We start from the raw sequence: 7062 nt of genomic DNA on the forward strand, positions 1-7062 counted from the left end.
GTGTACGGGACGCGTACTACACGTGGACTGTCAGCCCCGCCGGCTGACATCGCTACAGTGTCGGTAGACCGGCACTACTGTAGATTTATGATAGACTACGATGTACATTAAATATGAACGGACCGCCGGCGGTGGAGGACGACAAGCACGGACTTGTCAAGGATCCTCCACCTTGGTCCGCCCGCTTACTTTTAGGTACTTCCGTCCGTTTTACCTAGGAGTAGCACCGCGCGCGGGTTGAGGACGCGCGTAGCACGCCCACGAGCCGGCTCCGCCTCCGCCCGTCGGTACTGGATCGTCACCCAGTACCGCTCCGGGGCGTCGAGGCGTAGAACCGCTCGCGCGTGCGCGCGTCCTCCCCGATCCCGCTCTACCACCGCTACCTCGAGCCCGTGCTCGGTACCGTGGGTGGGCCGTGCTTCTGTCTTCCCGCCGACCGGGGTCTTTCCGAACTGTCAGTACTCACCCCCCTCGTCGTTGGGGGTGATTATACTACACGCAGGTTCATACCGCGCAAGATTTAACAAACGAATCCCGAGAAGGGCGGTCTACAACAGTAATTCCGTCCGACTTGACTTACTACCCAGAGACAACTGTCCCTATTGAGCCAGCCGAAAGAAGATATCTACTCAGGGCTCGAAATCCTCCTCAGAGGTTTGGTGCTCCTTCTGAGGAAGACACGTTGCTTATAGCTGACACGAATGAGAATTGGAAAGTTCCAAATTCCCTCTACGAAGCACGAAGTAGAACTGACAGCCATCAGTAGCTTACTGCTGTTACGGAAGAAATTGATTCTGTGGAAAAGAAGGGGACTTGGAGGATTGAAACTGTGCCAGAAGGAACAAAAGCTGTTGACTCGAAACTTGTGTTTTCATTGAAACACAAAGCCGATGGCGCTGTTGACAAGTACAAAGCGCGCCTGGTGGCCAAAGGATTTCAGGAGGGGCATGTGGAAGACTTCTATGCCCTGGTAGTGGATTTCTCTACAGTACGGCTCGTACTTTCAGTGATGGGCCAACAGGGTGGTGTCATTCACCAGATGGATGTGAAGTCCGCATTCCTAAACGGAAGCTTCGATGATGCTGAATGTGTCTACCTGAACCCTCCTCCAGGGTTAGATCTCGGAGTCAAATCAGGCGAGGCATTGAAAATGGTAAAGGCATTGTATGGATTTAAGAGGGCCCCCAAGATCTGGCGTGACACGTGGGACAGTGCAATGGGGCGACTCAGCTTTGGAAAGCTGAAGGCAGATGAATGCTTCTATTTCATCAAAGTGAACGGAAGCACGGTATATGTTCTCGTTTACGTGGACGACGTTCTGTTGGTTGGATTATGCGAAGAATCTGTTACCGTTGTGAAGAGAATGCTAATGGATGAATTCGAGATGAAGGATTTAGGAGTTGCAAAATTCTTTCTTGGCGTCGAGTTCATGTACAAAAGAAAGCGGCGTTTGACTTCGACAGAAATTTTACATCGAGCAGACACTCGATAGATTCGGAATGTCAGACTGCAAAGCAGTTCCCACACCCCTACAGGTATCTGGTCACCAAGTCACAGAACGCGTTCCTGAAAACGATCCAAACTTAGGGCGTTACCGTGAGGCCATTGGCGCCCTACTTTACATTTCAACACGAACCAGACCTGATATAGCTGCTGCTGTTGGTATTTTCGCACGCAAATGTCAGGAACCAACCCACAACGACTGGATAGGCGTAAAAAGGATCATGAGGTACTTGAAGGGAACAACATCGTGGGGATTATTCTTGGAGTGGAAGAAAAATATGCAGCTGCCAAGTATCGAAGCGTTTGCAGACGCTGACTGGGCCGGAGACCTAATAGATCGTAAGTCAACGAGTGGAGTAGTTGTTCTGGTCAATGGTTGCCCAGTAGTTTGGAAAAGTAAGAAACAAGCTGGCGTGGCGCTCTCATCAACAGAGGCAGAGTATGTCGCGATGTCAGAGTGTGTCAAGGCAATCAAATGGTTCCGAATGATGCTATCAGAAATTAATCTCCTGGTGAACAAACCGACTATTCTCAATGAAGACAACATGGGAGCAATCCGCTGGTCTAATGCTGAAAAGAGAGCTAAGCATGTAGACACTCGCTTCCATTTCGTTAAGCATGAAGCTCAGAATGGAGTGATTAACGTGCAATACTGTACTTCGGAAGAAATGGTGGTGGACGCGCTGACTAAGGGGCTCAGTGCCTCTCGTTTTGCTCACTTAAAGCAAATGCTCTCCATACGGGACATCGATGACGCCGCGCATTAAGGAGGGGTGTTGAAAGCAAAAATGCTTGGCTGATGTGTGATTGAATTGTCGTATTGTTGCTGCAATCGATATTGATGCAAGATAGTGAATTGTTGCGTTTTAAGTCTTATACCGTCTTCATAGGCTACAGCTGGAGGGAACCCAGTCGTAGGTGGATTGACCCCTTTCCTCTCCACTAGGGAGAAGAAAAGTATTAGGAAACTCGTCTATATAAGAAGATAGACAACAGAGAGAAATAAAGTCTGGGGTTAACCTTGGGAAGTGACAAGCCAACGCAAAGGCCACTCCAAATCTCAGGAGTTCGGTCATATGGCGGGCATCAGGGACACTGGAGATTTTTTCTTCCAGGTCGGCAATCTGGTCAGTACGCTTGACCTGCTCTTCCCGGCTCAGAGCGTCGCATATCTAAGGCGATCTCATGGATGGCAGGCTTGTGTTTCCGGTCAAGACACGAGGTGCCCCAGCGCTGTCACAGAGCAGTATGCTTTTCAGGTACGGCGGTGGGTCCAACAGTATATTGGTTTGGTCAGGGAGTTTTGAGGGTAGATAAGCAGAGTCTGACAGCGCTCTCTCCGAACTGTATGTAGTTTCACCATGTGATGATCAATGCAGCTTGTGCCTGCGGTCTCTGGCGGCCCTCTGAATTGATGCATGGGAGACTGTTGACGGAAAGACATGCATTGTTACCTCGGGTGCCTTGCGATAAAAGTGATTGGCTCTCTTGGAAAAAGAGACTTTTTTGAGGCGCGAGGATGATGGAGAAAGACGAAAGGGCCACTCCCCGTATACCGTAGCGTGAGCGTGCACCGAAGACAAACACCTTGTTTCAGACGTCGATGTCGACAGACTCAAGGCAACCTGGACACCTCCACCGGCTCTTTGACGTGTAATCTTCATCTGCGGAGAGTGGACGAAGTGCCCGGTGTCCCATCTCGGATGCAAATCTACCTGATCTAAACCTGATCTAAATGCACAAGGATTAGGTTAATGTCACACGTGTACGTTTTCTGATCAAACCGTACAGTATGTGTTTTTTGACTGGCAGCAGAACTTCCATCTTCAAGACAAATTGTATAAATTACTGCTCGCTCCGTCTCACGCGCCAAGCTCTTATATCTTGAGCAGCATGATACAATCCTCCTTATCGTTTTTAAAGGGAAGAATGCGTGTATACTTCAGCCGTTTCCCCTCCTAGAAACAAGTTCGTTTCCCAAACTTAAAAATACTGTACCTACTGGATACCCTAGTGTTTATCCGACCGGAGCTTGTCCTCATATGAGGACAGCTCTTTTTATTGCAAAAATGTTTAATTTAAATTGAGCAATCAAAAAGCTTCCTAGAACACTATTTCCTTAACGTGCTTGTTTTCGGCAGTAGCGTCTCGAAGAAAGCCGGGATAGCAGCTTTGAATCGTAGAAAGATAACTCAATCTGCATTGTATTGCAGATGGAGTACCTAGTTCCCTTTTTAAACTGGCGTTTTGGTTTCGAAGTTATTTTTCATCGGTTTGAAGGTGGTTTAAACAAGCTTCTTCTCCAGACATATCTAAATCGACCAGGAAGAACATGCAATTCTCAAAAAGTTCGTTCTAGTCCCTGTAGACGCTCAGATCTCTTGTGAAACACGCGAACCCCGACTCATACAGTACACATGTAGATGAACAAGCTACGGTAACTGATTGGCCGCACGCAGTATGATTGAGAAAGACAATTGGAGGATCAGGGGCGGTGCTCCTTGACTATACCGCATGATCCGATTTGGTGTCAGTAGTACTGACAGTGGTGGTACTGACTCAGTACCACCAGGTCTCTTTCACTTCACCGCCGCTGGTGCCATCTCTAGCATTTCGTCGGACGATTCCCTGATATGCTAGGAGAACAAAAAACAGCGAAGTAAAGACAACGAACAACGAGGATGAAAGGCCCTTTCCCGGCCAAGTGACGTCCCCTTCAGATAAAGTCCTACAGGGCTACATCCGCAGACCTCTATTTGCGCCTGTATCTCACATTGCGTAGGCGTGTTCTGGCGTTTTCCCGTCGACGTCTCTAGAAATTTCTATCTGGCCAGAAGACTTCGAGACTACGCTGTATGGTAACGACACGCCAGTCGAACTATCCAAGCCGACCTGAACGAACGTATCACCAACGACGTGGTGTCCACGAGACGACCCAGAAGCAAGAAGAAGGCGGAATGGCATCAGACGGCGAAGAAGCCGTCAGGGCCGTGACGGTATTTGCACCTATTTCTCATCTGGTGTTGAAATCCGTCGATCCGGTTGCAGTATCGACTTTCATCCGCGAGAGACAGCGGTATCAACGACAAGTCGCAGAAAAAAGTACGGTGCTGCCTACGTTAACGGCAGCCTCCTATACTGTGTCAATAGACGCGGGATTGTTGGCAACGTTGGTGTTCCTCGGAAAGTTTGACGAGATCGCACCTAACGTAGAGGCCGATGATCTCACGTCCAAGGACATAAAAACCTACATAAACGGACTGGTAACGGTACCAACGTCCGGGTTTGATCCAAAGGTGATAGAGGGAGCCCTCAAATGGTTACATGTCCCGATCACCATCGCTGATCCTGAAGCACGTATGGTTCATTACGTCAACGACTACTTCCAAAGGTTAGACGCGGTTGGATATGGAAAATTTCTCGTGGAGAACCCTAAAAAGACAGTCGAACTTCTATGTCAAAACATAGTCCCGTACGCACTGCGGGACGCGGTAATACAACTGGTGGAATACGATCAATCACTGAAGAGGAATGTGAAGATGTTCGTCAAGGAGCTCATATCGGAAGCAAATGCGTGTGAGAAGTACGGGCAACGCAAGTCCGTACCAAACGCCCCGAAATCGAGTAACAAGACGGAGAAGACGACGTCGTATTCTCGTCCGGTGCCTACGTCCAAGGTACCAGTATGCCTGTATCCAGCGCATAAGGCGAAGGGTTTACGACATAAGATAATGGGCTGTCGTTCATGCCCTGATGACGAGAAGAAGAAGCTTCTCGATGCCCACCGTGCGGAGCTCAAGCGGAACCGAGGCGACAAGGTAGAACGTTCCGCTAAACGTGTCGCCAGGAAAAACAAAGTTACGCACGACGAGAGCAGCGTCATATTCGCATGTACGTATGCCGGCCGTACTCGCGATTCTGTGACGGCGGACATCGGGGCCGACGTCAACCTGATGAGTAGCGACCTACTGGAGCGTATCGTGCGTGAGGGAGGTAACGTTGCCGTCCAGAATTTTCCGAACCAACGTGTGTACAACCTGGCAGTACAAAACGCGGAAACATCTGAGCCGGTCAATATCGTATGTGGTAAGACGGCAGTGATGCCCATTGAATTGCACATACGGCATGGCACAACGTTAGTACTGCGAAACGTTCAGTGGATGGTAACGGAACAGACATGCACGGAGTCGTTACTCAGCAGACCGGTTCTCGAGCGTATTGGTCTGAACGCCCGAGACATCCTCGCACGTGGGGCGGATCGTCTCGGTGGCGAAGTGGATGTCGCTGAGTTAGGTTTCAACGATGGAGCCACTCTTGAACGCATCTCGCGCATCATCGAAGAAGGTGTCTTCTACTCAAACGGAGGGGTGGACGAATACGACAACGATCCCGAAAATTGGCTGGACTTCGGCGAAGACGAGACGGAAGAGAAGGACAGAGCAGTAAGAACGGCAATAAGTGAAGCTGTCGATAACGGTTTATCGGAGAAAGGAAGCTCCACACTGGCCGGGATCCTCCAAGAGTTATCAGACGTCCTCCGGATACGCCTTGGAAAAGGACCACCGGCTAACGTACAGCCTATGATCATTGAGGTGAAGGATGGAGCACGCCCAGTTCGGGCTGCACAACGTCGCTACCCACAGGCGAAACGTCAATTCCTCGAACGCGTCACAGGCAAATTGTTGGAATACCGATTCCTCAAACTGTCGACTGAGGCCGATTGGGTGGCGGCACCGCTCATAGTGCCTAAAGCACTACCGGCGAAATTCCGCTTGACAATTGACCTACAACCAGTCAACTCGGCAACGAAGCCAATGACATGGCCGATGCCAAATATCGAGAGCGAGCTCGGAGACTTACGTGAATCTCGATTCTTTGCCGCTATCGACTTCGTGTCGGGGTACTGGCAACTACCGCTTGACGAAAGTTGTCAAGCGTACCATTCATTCATGACGACTCGGGCATGTGTCATGGCCATGAGAACGTTACAGGGAGCACGGAATAGCGCCGCAAACTTCCAAAGCCGAGTGGAACCGTGCTTCCATCACATGCGGCACGCACTCATGGCCTGGCTAGACGATTTCGCGATTCATGCACCAACCGAGGAGCAACTCCTGAAGGAACTACGTAAGTTTCTGACAACGTGCCGCGAACGTAATCTGAAGGTCTCTGTACGGAAGAGTACGTTCTTCACTCCAACTTTGAAGTGGTGCGGACTTGTTGTCGACTCTGAAGGCGTGCGTCTCGACCCACGTAGGTTGTCTGGGCTAATGGACGTATCTGCGCCTGAGAACACTTCAAAGCTATGCGAATACGTGAATTGCGTAACATGGATGCAAAACTGTATCCCGGACTTCGCAGAACGTATCGCGCCGCTTAGGAATCTACTCGAACAAGCACACAAGCGTAGCGGCTCCCGTAAGAAGCTTTCAGTACAGAACTACGCCGTCTCCTCTCTTGGTTGGGGGCGTGATCACATTGAAGCGTTCGATAAGCTTCAAGAACAACTCCGAACGGCGGTGAAGCTGTCGCATCGTGATCCGGAGAAAGAAATGTGCG

Source organism: Chondrus crispus, genomic scaffold (genome assembly GCF_000350225.1).
Source record: "Chondrus crispus Stackhouse genomic scaffold, scaffold_26, whole genome shotgun sequence".
Classification (NCBI taxonomy): domain Eukaryota; phylum Rhodophyta; class Florideophyceae; order Gigartinales; family Gigartinaceae; genus Chondrus; species Chondrus crispus.